The 21,100-nt window shown below is 31.0% G+C and overlaps 1 pseudogene; it reads left to right on the top strand.

Annotated features, from left to right (window-relative positions):
* Window positions 1-16,040: 16,040 nt before the first annotated feature.
* Window positions 16,041-17,299, top strand: LOC145620048 (protein SHI RELATED SEQUENCE 1 pseudogene; annotated as a pseudogene).
* Window positions 17,300-21,100: the final 3,801 nt, after the last annotated feature.

Genomic DNA, 21,100 nt, shown 5'->3' with positions numbered 1-21,100 from the left:
AAATAAATAAATAAATAATCCTAGGTGTAATTAGCAAGTAATTTGACTACTCGATAAGTATATCTAATTGAGTCAGCATTAAATTGTTGGGGTGGTACTCAAAATATGAGATCGAATCTTGTCTACATTATTGTACATGTGGAATCTTTTAATACCAACAAAAAACAATAAATCACTAATAGAATGCTTGTTCATTATAGTTTCTAAATTTTTTATATGGAATGCAAGTATAAAAAGTAGAAAGTAGTTTCCACACTTTTGTTATAACTAATTAAGCACAAAATATAAAATAGTCTAATTTGGTGTTGCAAAGATTATGGTATGAAAATTTCTCAAACCAAATTACACTTGCAATGTGCATTAGCCTTTAACCATACTTTTAAAAAAATTGTGCAAATATTTTATTTAAACGGTTCTCTCTTTTTTGACAACACTTATAATTTGGAGTGGACTAATGTGTAACTTTATAACCTTAATTTTATTTTTAAATTTGCTTAATTAATATACAATGTCCAACATAAGTGGTCTAATGTGGTTTGCAATCTAAACCATAAACAACATTATATTGTAGTCCATGGTTAAAATTGGTTTCATAATTATTTTTCAAAACCATTGTTTGGTTAATATTCTAAGTTATCACATTGATATTGCAGTTTGGACCGCTCTTACATTAAAAAAATAAAAATTAAAAAAAAAACCTCACTATGCTACTCTAAATCTCTAATACGGTGATACTTGCATTGCATTAGGATTTTCACTCGTGAGGAAGGTTCCTACCTACTTCTCACACTCGTTGTCCATTCTTCAAAGATTATTTCTAAAGAAAAAAAAAACATTATAATAGAAGAGATATTGAATATGGAGTATTTGTGGTAAGCTATGCACAAAGCATGTCATATAAGTTCACTTGTTATACAACATTTCTTGTACTAAATTGGGTTGTGTTTAGAATGACTTAAGAGAAAATTATATCATGTCTATCTCTTGTAGGTTTTAAACAAAGCTCATGTACAACCGGACTCACATGTCATTGAATATGGAGTAGTGTGGCAAGTTGTGCACAAAGCATGTCATATAAGTTCATGTGTTATACACCATGTCTTGTACTAAATTGGGTTGTGCTTAAAATGACTTTAGAGAAAAATATGTCTGTCTATATTTCATAAGTTTTAAACAAAGCTCATGCACAACCTGACCTACATGTCACGTTATTTTAGACTTTAAACCCTTTTGGATAGACAATAGATAATATACGCCTACACATGAACTACCTTGTCGTGTTTGTGACAAAATTTGAAAATTATGGCCATGCGCGATTTATATCCTACCAACATACAAATTCTGTCTCTTCGGAGACATCAATAAAATTGGACGAAACGTACAAATTCTAATTAATTCTAATTTTCTATAGCATCGGATTTTTGAGGGATTTGTATTGGGTCATGTCATATTTGTGCCTTACTTGGCCTATTGGCCGGCCTTCATACCGACTCGGCCCATGCCTAAGTTCTAACGGAGAGATAAAAAATAATCAAAATATAAATAAATAAAATTGACAAATTCAGACTTCTCATAGACGTTAGCACGTCATTTTAAAAAAAAAAAAAGGAAAATGAAAAAGATTATTGTATTTCATTACAGTAGTACACTCCTATTGGCTTACGCTAGTACAATACGGAGTAGTATTAAAAAAACCAAAAAATTGGGAAAATGTGAGAAATGAACACAACTTTGCCTACGTGGACCAATCAAAATCTAAGGAACACGTAAATATTAATACCATAAAAGATTCGGTTATTCCTTTTTTATTTAAATTCAAAAAAGTATTTCACATTTCACAAGCAACACCACCATTTCTGTGATAGATAAACAAACAACCAAATTTTAGAGAGAGAAACTCACATCTACTTCAAAAATTACCCACAAAAAACTTCAACAATCATCAATGGCGAACCAATCAATTGTGTCAATCGCAACCCCAGAAGATCTCTGCAACTGGGAATTTGTCAATCGGTTTGATTTTGAAATTGGGGCTGAATTTGATGTTGATGATGATGAAAGCATTTACGATCTTGTTGAATCGATTGATTCTCTCTCTGTTTCGTCTTCATCTGAGGTAGATGATGATGGTGCGAAAGAAGATGATGAAGAAAATGAAGGACCCACAAATGATGTCATCAAGAATCTTGATGATGATGATGATCTGAAATGTTCTAGGGTTTCTGATTTGGGGCAAAATCATAATGTTGATTTGAGCAAGTTTGGTGAGGATGATCATGAGAAACCTGATGTGTTCTTTGAGTTTCATGCTGGGTCGAACTTGAATTTTCATGGGTATGTTCATGATGATGTTCATCAACATCATGATGATACTGTTGATGATGATGTTCATGATGTTGATGATGATGTTCATGATGATGATGATGATGATGCTGGGTATGGCATGGATGATGAATTGGTACCATGGGAAGTTAAAGATCGATTCGTGAGACAGAGGATGATAAAATCTGGGAAGAATTCGTTTGGAAAAATGGCGAAATCCAAGAAATCTGCTCGTGTTTTTACTCGACCTGGTTGTGTTCGTGGTAAGCATGGTTTAGGGCTCAAAGTTTACTGAAGATAATCTTGATTAACATGGTAATTTGGACCATTTTATCATTGATCTTAGGTGTTAATTCTAGTTGATATTCCTGTTATTCTCTTTTCCTTTTCCTTTTTAGTTAGATCATTATGATCATGGGAAAGAAATTGTAAGTAAATTGTCTACTTAGTATGTGGTAATCAAAGTATCTTGTAAATAAATTGATCTTTCTCCAAATTGATTGGATATTATGTTAATATAGATGGTTCAATTGCTATTGTGGTCCTATAATGTTTGATTTTTTTACGGGTGTAAGCTGAATTCGATTTCGATAAGATGGTAATGTAGGCGGGATTTGATTCCATACGTTTGTAGGCGGGATTCAATTCTATACGTTATGTGATCATATTTACGATATTGGATTTGTGGTTTTAGTTTATGATAGTTACGACTTTTGGATTCCTCAACTATTGGTAACAATTTGTTGGCATTCTCTGAAGTTTGTAACGGTGGATGTAGACATCTTGGCCTTTCCTTTATTTTGCCTTTTTATTGATGACATAATGGTATAATTTGGAGGTAACTTGTTTGGAATTATTGAATGTGGTTGGTGTTTCGTGAAGAACATGTGTGTCATAAAGAATTTTTAAAGTCTATTACGCCTAGAGTGTTTGTTAGATTGTCATTTTACTCATTTTCGATTTTAAAAATTGAAGTTATAATGTTGGGAATCCGTCATTTTGAGATATAGGAATTTTTTTTGTTGGGCAAATTGCCAAATTTTCACTTGTTTGTAAGTAAACAATTTCACTTCTTATTATTAGTCTATCATTAGTAGGAATTTTCTCGTATTTTATTTATTTTATATCAACCAAACAAGTTTATCTTTGCTAAACACTGTTGATCAACAACCATAGACCCAACCATTTCACCAATAATGAAGTATACTATACAATTATGTAAAACAATACTTTTATGAGGTACTCCCTCCATTACCTCCATTTCAAATGTTTCTCCTACTTAGAGGATTCATTTGAAGAGGGGAACTTGATGATCAAATATTTGATTGAAAATAATGTACAGAGTAAAAAATAAACATGAACTACATTTAAACGAGTAGATTAGTAGGCATATTGCACGAAATAGACTAGTTAAGGTGTTGCGATTTGTTATTTGGACTTATGCAAGCTTTTAACAATTAGGTTGTAATATATTTAGGGCTTTAGTCCAAGTAATCTATGCTTCTGTTGTTTTAAAAAAAAGGGTGTTGCAATTTGCTCAAAGTAGGGTGGTTTCGTGAAAGGAAAGAGTTGTGTTTGCTTACATTAAATTTTGCAGCATATACAACTACAAGTGTACAATTTTGTTGTACTTCGTACGCAATTGCTCTTAATTTCTCATGTTATTGTTGCTAGATTACTGTACAAGATTGAAGATTCTACCATTCAAATTAAGTTACTCAATATAAAAGGAATTAAAGGATGAAGATCAGGATTTAGCTATTGGGTATTGTTATTCTATTGTACATGTACGACAATAGAATTATATAAATACTTAGCTTCTTTAATACAATAATCATTAATTACACAGATCGATACATGATTATATATTTACTTTTACAGCTTCTACAGAGCAGCCATTTTGAAGATAATACTACTACTCCGTGTATACAAGTACTTAATCATGCCTTAAGTGTTACGTATAATACTTGTGCATATCATGAATCTCTACCTTATGTTTAAAGTTGAGATATTGAGTGGGTATGTAATTTACTAATCTCGTGGTTAATACTTCATTACTCCTCTCTTTCACCTAATTACTTCAACTATTGACCAATAGGAAACTTTAATTTAGTTGAGCTATCATCAAATATTTGTACGTTAGTCACATTCTAAGTGATGTACAATGATGGACACCTAACCATTAAATATGATTACCTACCTGGATACATTGTTGCAAGCTAAGTTTGATGGCAGGGTGAACAATAATTAACCATTAAATATAATTACCTACATGTCAAATAATGTTCTAAAGTATGATTTATAGTTAATAATGCTTCATCTAGTCCCCACTTTGATTTGTTTTCTTGGCATCGTTATTTAGTTTTGATATTGAAAGAAGTTATCTCTATTGTTATCTAAATGCCTATAAATAGACACATTTTAATTTACTTTATGTTCTCTAAATTGTTTCTTATGTTCATACTTTTATCAAGTCCAATATCTTTGGTATGATTGGAGAAACTTGGTATAGATCATACAACCTTTTGGGTTATGTTAAATTGACTAAATCTTGGGCCTAATTTCTTAACTTTGAGAAATAATATGCATTCAAATTCTTAACATAACTTTATTATCTTAAGAGTTAAGAATAATTATGCTTACAAAAAAAAAGGAAAAAAAAAAGGTGAATACTCGTATAGTTATATGGAATTTAGATAGCACATTGTTATTGTACATTAGATTTGGGTATTTATATTCGATGCATGTATTAGCTTTATTCTTTTCAGTTATATGGGGTATTGAGTTTTATCCTTCTAGGGCAAAGACGTTATATGATGAAATGAAGAGCTCATCAACAACAAATGCTCAGAAAAATGAAGGGGCGCGGAGTCCTCACATATTTCTTACATTCGATATAACATCAGGCGTCACTTGTGTCTCCTCCTCGCGACTTTACCTAGTCATCTAGTTGAAATGCCCCATATTGCCCCATTTAAACCCCTTATAATTAGTGACTAAAACGAGTGGTTAGACAAAGAAAAATCATTGACATTTCGTGGTATGGCATATCTCATCCCACCAAATCCTTGGTGTGTGGCCTATGGAAGAGAAAAAGTTAAATGAAAATGACCTCTAATTTTGGATCCACATTTATTTGGAGATTTGATATGATGTTTTGCACTGTTACCTTCTTAAAAACACCCTTTTGGAGTGATTTTCATGGCCAACATTCATAATAATTGTATTTTGAAATAAATTGTTAGTGGATTTTTTTTTGTATGATAAGACATTTTTAGCAATATGCTAGTAATAATATGTGTTGTAGTGTCCCATAGAACTATAAAAGTGGCCCATTAGCATGTGGTTTTTGTCTTTTGCAATCAGCCCATTTGCTATTTGTAACTTGAATTTTAATGTTAGATTCAATTGATGCCTACTTCTTTTCAAAAACTTTTTCATGAACAGAGTCAACTGTTGCTGGTCAAGATTTTTTTTTTTTTTTTAAAAAAAAAAAAAAAAACCAATTGGACTGAATTTTGGCAAATTAATGTAATTGTATTTTTATTGCTATGTTACAAGTAATTTTCCAAAAGGGTAAAGGCTAACAAGCACCCCGAGACGTTGGATAAGAGAATCAAAAGTGAAAAATAAAATTAACATTAATTAAACCCATTAACGCATGATTTTGTCGTACATTCCAAAACTAATACTATTCTAACTAATATTATACATTATTAATAAGTTATCTAATACCCCGGGACACTCGTTAGTCAGATCCAACTAAAAAAAATTAATTGAAATAGTAACTTAGAATTTAATTTTTTTTTTTTTTTAATTAAGATATGGCGCAGTCAAATACGTTTATCCTCATGAACTTTTAGACGAAATTTAGTGAAAAATTTACATGGTAGGGGTGAAGAGCTAACGGGCCATTCAAATGACTACTTTGACTAGAGTATAGACGTTAGTAAAGTTTCCTCCTTCTTATACCAAGAATGTATAGTGGGCCGGGCCAGGTCCATTAAAACCCTGTTGAACTAAGCCTTAGTTAGTCAGTGCTTAAAAGTTAAAACCCAACAAATTCACTACAATCAAAATCTAGTAAGAGAGTAATTGCTTTTATGAGGACCAATTGGGGATTTGATAATGGAGAGATATCATGTTAATTTGCTTGATTTGCATAGGGCCTGTTCACTTCAGCTTAACTTCAGTTCAGTTCAGTTCACTTCAATTCAGCTCCAATCAGTTCAGTTCAGCTCATTTCAGTTCCTAATTTTCCCTTCTCTCATAAAATATTCATTTCAGCTCAGTTCAGTTTAGTTCAGCTCGAATCGGTTCAGTTCAGTTCAGTTCAGTTTCAATCAGTTCAATTCAGCTCAATTCAGTAAATGTAAACATGCCCTAAGTAATAACTTAGTAATAAAAACGAAAATATACATTCAATAATCTGAAATTTACGTAAGTTGTATAATTTTATTTTTAGGAAAAAAATGGATAAATTATGACTTAAACATAAATTTGAGCTTCATCGACTTTGCTATAGTGCTTTTAGTAGTTAAAATATACACATCAATCATGTGTATATGTTTTTATTAATCATAAAATGTCTTTCATTAGGGTACAAAAAATTAATTGGACGAGATTCACTATCAACTCTAAAGTACAACTCTTTAGACTATAACCAATCACGGTAGTTAATATCCACATTCAATTTTAAACGTTGAGCAACATTGGTTCCCTATAGGTTTTCTTCTTGGGAGGGTTTTTTGTTCCCTCTAGGGTTCTCCATTGGAAGGGTTTTCCTAACCTCCATTGCTAGGTTTTTTCCATTTTTTTTTTTAAGGTTTTCCTTCTCTCTTCTCCCTTTTCTCTCCATCTCAATCATCTCTTTCCTCCTAGTCTCATTTGTAAATCTTTGTAAGGGCTTCTGTAACACCCTAGAAATTCCTTTCCTTTAAAATACACTTTACTCTTTTTAAAATACGATTTAGGAATATCTAAGACATTACCGCCACCGTGAAAACGGCTAAGGCAATTATCAAAGATACACAGTGGAAGACTTAACTCAAAACCATTCAAAAACGAGTCAACTTAAAAGTCAACCAAACGAAAGTAAAGATTGAAACCAAAGTCAAACGAAGTCAAATAAAACCAACCTACAACTTGGAACCATTGAAGGCCCTTATCAAAACCAATTAAATTACGAAAAACGTTTGCATTAGTCTCATAAGCACAACATAATATAATATTTGAAAGCAATAAAGCACATCTCAACTAATAGAAACTAGCATGATTCGCTCTTCACTCATGCCCCGTCATGAATATGTTTCAACACCTGAAAAGATTATCTCCACTTGTCCCCACTACTCTCCATTAAAATGGATCATTGTAGAGCCAAGATAAAGACATAGCCAGACACAAACAACACACACAATCAGCAAAGCTGAGTACATAAGCGTATTTAAACACACTAACATGCAACTCCTAGCATCACACATACTTACCTCATTGCACCTGTTTACAAGCACCCACAACAAACAACAAGACTCTTTAACTGGACACTAAATAATTTATTTAGCGTTGATTACGCATCGAACGGGTTTCCAACTAAACCTTCCTCAATAAATTGAGGACCAATGACACGGGAGCTAACCGTGCCAGCATCACCTATGCCACACATTGGTGTCGGAATTCCAGCGCATAATAATAATAAAAGGGAATATACAGCGTCCTGTACTCCATTAGAAGTTATGATCAAATATAAAGTCACATAACTCCCCCCATATGTTCATACTCAAGGTATATACGTTCCAAGAGTTTTAGTGCGTAATCTCTTTCACTTTACGTTATTTACATATTATTAGACTTGGTGATGACTCTCAAGCATAACAATTCAATCATCAATAATAATTCAACCATTCAAACATATCAATTTAATTCTTGAATATTTAATGACCACATAATATTTAATGTTGAACCCTTTTTAATTCTACCTCAGTGTCATAGACACTGTAAACGCATAAAGCGCCAACAATCCTATCCCTCGGTGTTAAAAACACCTTAAGTGCACAAAGGCACCAACATACAATTTATTCCTTGTATACATAGACACTTATATAGCTCCTTCTTCATGCTTAAAGCATCAATAAAAATTATATGAACCATAATAAAATTCCTTTTCAATATTCCAAACATAATTAAACAATTAGTTTAATTAAACATGCTCTCTAACATGCCATAAATAAATATGTGGTCCATATAATCATGCCAAAATATAATTTTCCAATCCATAGATCATCACAAATAATTCATGCTTCACAGTTCAATCACCAACACCAATAATTCATAATTCAATACACGAACCTTAGCATGATACTACTTGTAATTGATTGAAATTAAGCCTAGCATGATTGTACATCATCAAAATATGCTAAGTACGCGAACGTACCTCAATTAAGCCCATAAAGTGACCGAAAATACTACAACAATTCCCGAATCAAGTCTCCTACAATAAGGGACAATAATACTAAATTAATTACTCTTGTATACACAATTTCCAGCAACTTAAACTCACTTTAAACTATTTAGAATAATCTGAAAATTATTTAAAAACCCCTAATTAAACTCCTTTTTTATAGGTTATCACACCCTTTTATTAAAATCACAATTATACTACTTTAAATAAGATTCCAACATTTTAAACTAATCAAAACCACTTCAAAACTTCATCAAAATATATTTTCATACTTAAATTATCCATAGAAAAATAAGATTATATCTTACCCTTTAAACTCAAGGATAAAATTTTAAAAAAACTTCGTTAAAAATCAAAAACTGCCCGAAAATCATACTTAGAGGCTGAATTTGGCCACGAGAGGGTGGTACTCACTACCAGTGGTAGTGAATCTTTCTTAAAACGTTGTTTCCACATGGAAAACACTACTTTTTTGTCAAAATCGGATGAGTTTAGAACCTGATCGAGATTAAAACGGGATTAATATTAACGAACGGGAAATCTATAAATTAAAGCACGAATTTATGAGTTCAAAATAATCTGGAATTAAGTTAAACTAATTAGTAGTTATAATCACCAAAATTTCAAGACACATTACTATAAAAGCCCTAAATCAATTGTTCATAAAAACCCTAAAAATCAAGTCTTTAATAATTTTAAAATCCTAACTTATAATTTTATGAAATCTGAAAATAAAACACTTTATTATTTAAAATTTACAATCTTTAATCATCAAAACATAATTATGATACTAATTAAACATACTTTGAATAATTAAAACCAAAATCCATAAATAAAATCATCAAAATAGCTAGAATGAAAAGAGGAGAGAAAAAGGAAGAAAATAAGACTAACCTTTTAGTGTGGGAAATTTTGGGGATTGAAAGAGGATTTATAGAGTAGAGTAGGTTAGGGTAAGTTTTGGGCTTCATAAAAATTATGGAGTTGGATAATAAAATAGTTGGCCCAAATTATAAAAATAGGATGGTTGGGTTTATAATGAAGATGGGCTACATTTGGATTAAATACTTGTTGGCCCAAATATAAATACTTGATTAATCTATAATCCAATAACTAAAATAGTTTGACCCAAAATATATTTTATAAATAAATAAATAAAATATAAAATACGTTAAAAATACGGGGTATTACAGCTTCCACTAGTGTTCGTACCGGTGGTAAGCCCCAAAAACCTTTTAATGGCTTTCAATAAATAGATCTCATCCTTGAGATGATGATTTTTCTCTTGAGTTTATTTTCTTTTTATGTTTATATGACGAGCTAGAATTTGATGATCAAGGGTTTCATAATTTCTACAAGAATCCGGGAGACCAAGACCACATGAATATTTTCACTCAAACAACTACGCATCAGTGGATTGCAAGCCAAATCAGTGTGAACTCACATATTGTATTGTTTCAGATGAAGTTTTTTATTAAGGCCATTGTTAATCAACTCTACGATGCATTTAGTTTTAAGGTGTGTTGTACTTGTGTTGAAATTCTTGATTTCTTAGGAATTATATGTCAGTGTGTTTGGCTATATTTTAAAGGAAATCCCTTTTCTTCTTGTAAAAAAAAAAAAACATTTAAAAAAAAAACATTGAGCAACATTATTTTCACTATATCATTTTTTATCTAATCATTTTCATCTATTTGCGAGCTATAAAACATAAATTTTTAGACTTATAGATCCACCAAACGTATTGATGTAAAGTACCACCTTAAGATTTTAACCAACTAATTTGTGTTGAAATCTAGTAAAGCATGTTGTTTATAAGACCCCACGTATTAATCAAAACATTACACCAATTTCATTTTTTATTTTATTTTCTTCCATAAATAGAGTCATATATAGTTTATGTTGTTTGATTAGATAACTCATTACAACTCCACGTACAGCTTAATGGTCAAGTAAACTATTCTATGTTACAACAAAAATGCACCATTAAAGTTGTCGTTAATTATAATAACTAATTCTCTCCGTTAATAAAGGAAAACGAAAAAGAAAAAGAAAAAAAAAAGGAGTGACATGAACACAGTACATGACACCCTTTTTTAACCCAAGTTTTTTGATGTATGATTTTCACGTTGAGGTTATTATATCGAGTGATCGAATAGTACGAGTAGTAGAATTAGTGAATTACAAATGGTTGAATCTTCGTATATACGGAGTACGAAATCAGGGACAGTCCGCCGAAAGTGAACGTGTACTCGATGTACCTAGATACTGCTATTTAGGACATTTATACAACTAATTATTCCTACAAATATCTCATTAATTATTGCTCCTTAAGTTCATATTATCATTCCCGTCAAAAAAAAAAGTTCATATTATCATTATTTTTTGCTCCTTAAAACAACATTTTTTACTTTAATTTGTTTTCTAAACGTCCAAATTACTCTTTTTTTTAGCATTATAAATCCACGAGTAACTTTTTAAGAAAATTCATTTTTTGACATTTGTTTCATAAAATAGCAATACATTTATACATTGTACAAAACATGCGAGAAACGAATTAGCAAGAGCATGCATTATGTGGAGATATTTGTATACAAGTATATTTTTAGGGCCTGCTTTTTTCAACTTAATTTCAGTTCAGTTCAGATCCAATCAGTTATTTTCAGTTAAACTCCAATAAGTTCAGTTCACCTATTAATTTCTCTCTCATAAAATTTTCATTTCAGCTCTATTCAATTCAGTTCAATTCAGCTCCAATCAGTTTATTTCAGTTCAGTTCAGCCCAATTCAGTAAATTAGAACATACCCTTAAGAACGATTTCCTTACATAATGTCTTAAGAGTAAAGATCTAATATCTATTTGTGTCGGTTTTGAAAACTATATTTTATATACAAATGAAGAATTGGGGGAAAGCTCCAATTTTTTAATTGCTGATAAAGTTGTAGTAAGTTAGAGTCTGTTCCGATTTACTGAAAACAATTGAACTGAACTGAAATGAACCGAACTGAACTGATTAGGGCTGAACAGAACTGAACTGAAATAAATTGTTTATGAGCAAAAGAAATTAGGAACTGAACTGATTGAACTGAAAATAAACTAAACAGAACATGCCCTTAATAGTATAGGCGGTTCATAATTTATATATTACTCCCTCCGTTTCATTTTGTTAGTCCCATATACTATTTTGGGCGTTTCAAAATGACGTACCCATATTGAATATTTCCTAACATTATTATAAGGTAAATAATTTTCATAATCCATGAACAATTAATCTAATTGGGTGTTTAAAGAATCAAATAATTTTGATTGGTTAATGTATGTGCTAGTGGATTGCTGACATGACAAATTTTCCAATTAAAATTTATAATAGGCGATTAATTATAGCCAATAACCATAAATAAAATAAGAAAAGACAAAACATTAATTACAAAGTTGCAATCAAATTCCAAATTACTAAGATTTCGCCTTTTTTTATTTTAAGTGATTGATTCCAAAGGGGACTAACAAAATGAAACGGAGGGATTACCTCCGTTACATATTATTTGCAACGATTAGGCACAATCCCTCTCTACTAAAATTTCTAATATCATTGTACGGTAGGTGTTAAATCATACAATTAAAAAACTCATTTTTAATAATTAAATTAATGGACAAGATTAGTCAGTAATATTAGAATGATGATGGGAATCAAACAATTCTTGCCTGGGGACGTTGGGGTTGTGCCACTCTAAGATTTCAGACATCATTCTACTATTGTTTATTAATTCATCATAGGATTACATTTATCATTTTTGGTGATGATTTAGTGTATATAAAGGGGTTAACATTGTATGGCATATATTACACTAGTTAGTAGGATAAAAGCTGCTGGTTCCAAAATAAGAGACAGCCTAACATTGAGAAATCAAGGTATAGTATTTCCCATTAAAAGTGCATGAAAGTAACACTATAGTAGTCTACTTATACATCCGCGTGAAATCATAATCAACTCTTTTTCATGTCTCTTTCTTTGCACCTCACAACTTTGGCTAATTTTTTTTTGAACAAATCAAGTTTATTATATACGAGTACACTAATACACGTTGATTCTATCTACAGTAATTCTAATTGATTTAATTACTTTTGTACCTTTTTTTATTGGTTATTTCAATATTGAAGAATATGGAGGGTTCGAAGAAAAAGCTAAAGAAAGTGCGCAGTTTACAAGAAGTGAGTAATACAAGTAGAAAGTATATGGTTCTTCACATGCTGTGCATTGCAGATAACTTTGTCATGGTTACAATATTATGCCAAGTGCCAACTTTTAAATGGTTGTGATTCTTAAGGTTTAGAATATTTGACTAATAAGTTTTATAATGTAGTGCTTTTTTTGTGTCCAAGTTTACTTGCCAATAGAGAAAGGCATTTGAATTAAGTAAGAGATCAATGTAGTAATTCTGTCAATCTCAACTCCTTTAAGCTCATGATTGAGGGCTAGTGTGGTTAATTTCAATGTAATATGTCCAATTACCATTTTTTAGAAAGTGTAGGTAAAACAATTATTCGTTTTTCTTATTACATGCTGGTTTGGTTCAACATGAGAAATATTCCGTCTCAATTAATTCAATTATCCTTAGCTTGAATATTCCATTTTTTGTGAAGTGTACCATTTTGTTTGGTTGATTGTAGGATGTATAATTTCTCATTTACACGCAAACTTAAGGTCACAAGGGTTTAAGTGTTATTGTTTTGTGAAAACTAAACTTTTGTAGAGAGTACAACTTTCTATGTTTTTGTCAACCAAACAACTTCTTATGCTTTCATTTTATAACTTCCGTAGTACTTTCAACTTCCTATGTACATGTCAAACGAATAAGATTAAACCTATTTTCTCCCGAGGCTCAAAGAGATCGTTGTCACCTAAGCTCAATGAGTTGTTTCAAGCATATATACTCTAATTCCTAATGTACAACAACGTGTTAATAATGTTATTAAGCGAATATAGGGTATATAGCATAGTAACATTTCCAAAGTTGTAAATTTCTAAGTAAAATAACAAATGAAGGAACGTTAAGAGTACGTTGATTCCTTGATAATTAAATAAAACGAAGTTAAGAAATAAGTCAGGAATGTTTTTCTTTTAAAAATCCACCTCTGCAGCACGTATACCCTGAATCTAGCTTAAATTAGTGGAAATTCTACTCTACACTCTAGAAATTGTTGTCGTTTTTTGTTGTCTTACCAATTTTTTTTGGTCATGTAAAGGTGGCACGATATTATTGGCTAATGGTATCCACCTAGAGAAAACGGAGGTTTACGAGGAGAGAAAATAAAAATGGGGCCTTTAAGACCGCTTTTTTTAAGGGGGAAAGACCGAAAGAGTAGCAGTTAAACTTAAAACTGTTAAAAGTAGAAGGGTTGAACTTGACTTGCCATTAAAACTGGTGTACCTCTTTTATCTACTTTTGTTCAGCTTATAACTAGGAGCATCTGTACTCTTTTCTACTGTTCTTGCTTAGGGAATCACCCAACCAACACGTACTTGTGGTTAGTAAGTATTGTTATTTGTGGAAGATGTACTGAGTATAACTAATGTTATGCTAATGGAATTCTTATCTGTACGGCTTGTTTGGTAAATGGTTATGATTAGATTTATAATTAGACATTGGAGATCTATTGAATGTCATGTGACGTGTTTGAATTAAAGTTAATTTCAATAAGATACTTCTTTGACTTGCTTTTGTTTTGGAAATAGGTGAAGACTCTCATAAATAGATGAAAACTAGGGCTTACGTACAGTACAATAACACTATCTAAAAGATTATGGTGGTCGGGGTTTTAGAGTTGTTAGAGTTTCAAACATAACTCAAATAAAATATGTAGATACGTTACATTACATTATGTACATTTTGCTTCTTAGACAACAAAATTTAATTTTATGCGCATACAATTTGATTGATAACATAAAGTAATCCGTACATTGTATTATCTGCAAAATAAGGAATAGGGTTAAACGAAAGAGAGGAATACAACGAAGAATCCGAGGACTGCGAAGAGGAAAATGACACGGATGAAAAATAAATTCCTACCTAGTTGGCTAGTCCTAAATAGCTAGACAATCCCAAATTCTAAGAAATAGCACGCAAGAGAATTCAAAGTTAAATTTCAATTCTCCTCCTTTATTTTTTATTTTATTTTAATTTTTATATCAAGGAGGAATAGGCGGGATATAACGCTCAATAGGAAATTTTTCACCGTGTCACAAGATTCTTTTGTAAAGTAAACCCTGAGACATACCTTCACATGTAACCCTGTAAAAATTACAACTTTAATATATTTACGATTAAATTTGTCGATTTCATTCAAACATTCAAAAAGCTACATTATCACCATCCTATCCTAAATCCTAATGCTATACATAGGGTAAAAAACTAAAAAAGGGTTATTTTATAATGGAGTTGGGGAAGAACAATTTCAATTTTAAACCCTCACTAGCTTATTTTGTTCACCCCCTCGTCTCTACGTAGGGTCAAGCAAAAGGAAAAAAACACACAGACTTTTTCCGGAAAAACAGGACAAAACAAAACAAAGCAAAAATCATTTTACAAAAAAATAAAAATAAAATTAAAATGAGCAAATTAAGCCAAAAGCTAGCAACCTGAGTTTTTATGCTACTGTTCTAAAAGAGTAAGTACTATTTGTTCTGCTTCTCTTTGGAGACTGTGACTATGTTTATCTTCTTCTATTTTCTCTCTCCTTTATCTTAATACCTTAACCATGATAATATTGATCATCACTTTACATTATTATTATTGCATACTATTATTATTATTATTTCATTCACTATTATTTTAGATTATGATTGAAATTTTCATAGATTTCCTATGTTCCCCACATACTTAAATTCTTACATAGTACTAAATTTAGATCAATTTTCTTTTTACAATACAATTTAACCAAAATTAAATTGAAAGAAAAAGAAGAAAAGATCCCACAATAAACCTTATCTTCAAAATAATCTACAATAGTAAATCTTAGATCTTATATTATCCCACCACCCCAATGATAAAACCACACCACCACGCGTTACCTGTCTCCGTATTTGTATCAGTATCCGTTGTTATTATTATTATTATATAAAAATGCACGAATAGAATCGTGACATATATGTATATATATAGCTAGAATGGTGGGTTAGTTCATTCGATCGATGCTAGTAGTAATAGCCGCAAAGTAGTAGTGCAAAATTTAGAGAAAAAGTAATAAATTGTGGATGATGAGATGAGATCCTCAAGTGGAGGAAGTAGTAGTACTAATACAAGTTGTCAAGATTGCGGAAACAAAGCAAAGAGAGATTGTGAACATATGAGGTGCAGAACTTGTTGTAAGAGTAGAGGTTTTCAATGTGCTACTCATGTTAAAAGTACTTGGGTTCCGGTTGCTCGAAGGCGTCAAAAACAACAACAACAACAACAACAACAACAACAACAGCAACATCATCATCAACACGGCCGCCTCGCCTCGTCAAATACTATGGATCATTATAATCAATACCTTCCTTTACCTCTTTCTCTTTCAAACATTCATCATCATAGCCCTACTTCTGCTGGTAATAAATTTTTATTTTTTTATTTTTTATTTTTTATTTTTTTTTGTCATTTTTGAAAATTTTAGTTTATTTTTTGGTTTTTTGGGTGTTTTTGTTTTTTGGGTATATGATATAGCTAGGTCAAGATTAGTCCTTTTCTTGAGTTTTAGCTTTTTTATTTTTTATTTTTTAAAATTTTTATTTTAGTAGCTTTGTAGCTATGTTATGATTCTTTACAAGAAGTACTATTCATGAGTAAACCCTAATTATTGTACCTCCTTTCTCTATCTTTCCCTTTCTTTCTTTGAAATTTCTTTTGTTCTTTTTGACAAAATTATTACACTTGATTTTTTTTCCTTCTTTTGTTACAACACTAAATTATTTAGATCTAACTTCATGTTACATTTATATAGTAAGTACATATTATTACATAGTTTTTGGAAGCTTATTAATTAATAAGTTGTTTTTATTCCAATTTCATTTATTCATTCACTATTCCCTCAAAACCCTAATAATTATCATTTTTTGTTAGCTTCATTGCTTGAATTATCTAGGTTTATTTATGGAAGTGTTTTGATTTTGTTGATAATTGTTAACAGGGCTAGAAGGGGGGAATTTTCCGGCAGAAGTGAATTCCTCGGCGACTTTTCGATGCATTCGGGTTAGCTCAGAGGATAATGCGGTGGATCAATTTGCTTATCAAACCTCAATTACCATAGGAGGGCATGTTTTCAAAGGGGTACTCTATGATCAAGGCCCCACCACCGCAAGGCGCGGTGGTGAGGCCTCATCGATCGCCACGAGCGATCACCTCCCGTTCAATATCACGGGTACCGCCACCTCCATGGCGGGTGGTGCAAATATATACCACCCTCCATCCCTATATTCTGCTCCTAGCTTCAATGCTTTCTTGCCTGGTATGCAGTTCTTCCCCCATCCAAGGCCTAATTAATTAATTAAATTAGTGTAATTAAAATTAAAATTAGTCAATCTTGTTTTTTTTTTTTTTTGTTAAATTGATTTTTCTCCTCTTGCCAAATAATTAATAACAATTAATCTTATTATATTATGTTAATGTTGTCTTTAAGCTGGAGCATATAAGACAATTTAAGGACAGATGAGAGACATTACCCAATTTGTTAATAATTCCAATGGCCAAATTATTTGATCTTGTCTCTCTAATGTCTTAAACTTTATTAATTTTCAATTATATTTAATAAAAATGTTAGTTATCTTTTGTTGGGGATCTGTTGTATATTATGTATGTTATGTTTTAATTAATACGTCCTTTGATTATAATATATGATCTTGTTAGCTTTGTTGATAGATTTTGCAGTGTTTGTCTTCAGTTGTTTAATTTAATTAAGGGTGCTTTTTTTCTTGTGATGAGCTCAATGTCAATCTTTAATTTGCTAATGAATTGATTATGTTTTGTTAATCTTCTGCTAAGCATACTTTTTGCCCCTTCTTATCTGTTTCGTTGGCGGGATTAGAATAATGCAATTGTAGTTTAAATTAATTAGTACATATATAATTGTATAATTAGATTTTAGGCTGAGATTACTGGCTTTTGTTTATTTGTCCTTCATGCATGCATTTCCACCTGATCATATTGGTAAAGCAAGCATCATTTCGAAGAACCTCTTCTTTTCATACACATGTAATCGAACAATAATCGTACTTAATAATTAACAATCACGATTTCATTTCTTATTAAGACTTAGGATAAAGAGGTCTTCCTAGAAGCTAAGGTTTGTTCACCTAAGGATTTTCGAGGGTATGTCGTAGTGATTATTTGTGTTTGCAGTTTGCGAAGATAGAACTTGATTAATTAAGAAATAAAAGTACTTAATTATAGCTATATAATTTAAGGAAGTATTAGCTTGAATAGTCAAACATGAATGCACATAATTAATAACATGAGATTAGCTAGCTATTCCTTCGTGATTAGCTAATAATCATGTATAGGTTCACAAACTTGGCATTTTGTACAAAAGAAAGACTAGAAATTAACTGTTAGAATCAGACAGTTACAAGTACAAGTACAAGGAAGATTCAAGATACTCATCTTAATCAATCCCTCCTCCATAATTTCATCTAACATGCTCCAGAGATATTCTTCTCCAATGCTATGTTACTCAGACTCGGGTACAAATATTAAACATGGTCATGTTTAAGTCTATTTTATGAAGATGCCTAGATTTTTTGAAATAAAGATTAAAATAGGCTGTCTTACAGTGTGGTTAGTTTCTGTAATGCCTTCATTCTTGAATACATGCTTATGATTTATTGCATAATCCGTTATTTAACTAACTACTTATCTAATATCTATATCATACTAGAGATCAAGTCATCATATCATGTTTCTACATTCTTTCTTTTATGTTATTGTGTGTCTGATATTGCCTTTCTCCTGATGCATATCTAGCACTGCACCTCCATTAGAATTTAATTAGTTCACACTTCTATGTCATGACTTGAATTACGCTATCAATGTGACTATTAGAGGGTCGTATATTATAAATAGAGATAGGCAATATGAAACCTATCATGTTGCAAGTCTCTCATAGTGTGAAGGGATGTCTCACATATTTTTGGCCATATTTGAATTTGCTCAAACATGACAAGATGAGTATTGTTTTATGTCCCCCCAACTAAGTCCTTAATTTCTTTTATGTTAGGCAACTTTCATGAAACCGGGCCATAATATAGCTTTTATTTAAACTATAGATATATGCTGAAAGTTAGCAAGGAATAATTGCATTTCTTTTAGGTATCACCCTTAAAGTTTTGGACATATTTTTGTGACTTAGCTAAAATTCTCAAAAATAAGCAAGAATAAGTGGGCATCTTGTAACTTTGTTGGGTAGTACAAAGACTTTTTTAAATAAACCCTAGATTAAGAATTCTCTTTCAATAAAGAGACTTTACATTACACTCATCAATTATGAAAAATAAAAAAGATTGATACCCTTAAGTGACACAAAATACCTTTAAAGGAATATATCCTTTGTACTTAAGATGGAAAAAATTCTTGCATTTTCGAATATCGACTCACCTAATCTTTATTATTAATCTTAAGCTTACCTTAGTGACCTTTACTTGTTGATTAAAGTTTATAAATCCCTTTTCCTCATTAGGAAAAAGGTTGTGGGATCGATTGAAGTACGTTGTTATTAGTTTAATTAGATTATGGCGATTGTGGACATGATTAAGCTTTCCTAATTAGTTGTTAATTATAGATGATGATGTTTCATGATGCATTTAAAGCACCTGATCTTCGCATAACAATGTTCTTAATGCTTTCTTAAAAGGAGGATATCACTAACTCAATGAGTTGTACTATGTCTTTTGATTGATACATCCTCTTTTTCTTGCATTTCCACCATACTTCCTCTACTAAAGACTAAAGAGCCTTCTTGGAGCTTTCTCTTAAAAAGATGTGCATAATGTAACTCTTCACTTTAGTTGACATTTTCTTAATCTTTGATTAATTACTCATATTATGGAATGTAGAATAAATGAATAATTGCTTTTGTTGTTAATGTTTGTGCTAGAGATTTTACATCAAAGTATAGAATTGAGGCTCATGTCGAAAAATGATTCATTATTTCATGTATTGATGATCTGATGCATTACTTTGTTGCTTCTATTTTAGACTTTTAATTTAGTCGAGAATTTGATTGTTAATATATACTTGTAGGAGCATAATTTGGAAAGATTGGTTTTCCGGTTTAATATGATAAAATTATTGTTAGTTAGCTAGCTAATCTATGCTGTTAATTAAGTCGTCGTTAACTACATTAAAAGTTATGGTTTCACTGTACTTATAAAACTTCATAAGTTGTATGTTGTATAATTGCTTATATCCAACCAAGTGACCATAGATTTGGCTAACCATATGATTATGATTTATGTATTTGTATTAGTTTTATTTTTATAAGTTACTCCGTATTTAAGTGTTGGTTATTGCATGAAGTGAAATATGTTGTAAGCTTGTAATTTAATCTGTATTATCTTGATATGCCACTTTATTATACTGATTTGAAAAATTTTAACCCAAAAAAAAAAAAAAAGGAAAAAAAAAGTGCTTATTTTGGTGTTAAGCCGCAAACTAGGGAGAAAAAGCAAAGGAACCTATTTATGAACACTACAACTCTACAGTACTGTATCAATTTCTCAGATTTTGATGATGAATGATGATGTTACTGGACATTACGTTGCATACTGTTTGTTCATTGGCTCAAACATATTGAATGTCATTCATAGGAATATTGATTTATTGGATATTATCTACTGGTTTAGTAGTTAAAATTTTGTGTTATCCTACTACACTTTGTGTTATTACTTCATGCATATAATATGATCATGTTACTTCCACATTTTATGGAATTGGTATGTGGAGTGCATGAAATTATGGGTACTGAAAAAGTTGAATTGATAGAATTTTGGATGTTAGTTTGATTAGGCCCTTGTGTTTGTGATTATTCTATGATTGCAATAATCACATATTGTGGATCATTAATTAGTACCGTAATTAAGTTGTCGTATGGCAAAATTTTAAGAGGTAGTATCCACGACTTTAGGTCTGCTACTTTTTGTAATCTTTGTATAACTGCATTAGTTGCTTCCTGTGTAGCCAAATAGCAAATCTTGATTAGTATGGAGTAGAAGTTTTGTTTCATGCAATTCCTTAATTGCCTATTGACTATAGAATTAAAGGATCATCAAAAACAGTTTTTTTTTCCCCTCA

The sequence above is a fragment of the Chenopodium album genome, chromosome 27, assembly GCF_948465745.1.
Source record: "Chenopodium album chromosome 27, dcCheAlbu1.1, whole genome shotgun sequence".
Taxonomy (NCBI): domain Eukaryota; kingdom Viridiplantae; phylum Streptophyta; class Magnoliopsida; order Caryophyllales; family Amaranthaceae; genus Chenopodium; species Chenopodium album.
Note: the sequence above shows the minus strand (reverse complement) of the source record. Positions and strands in the feature narration are given on the sequence as shown.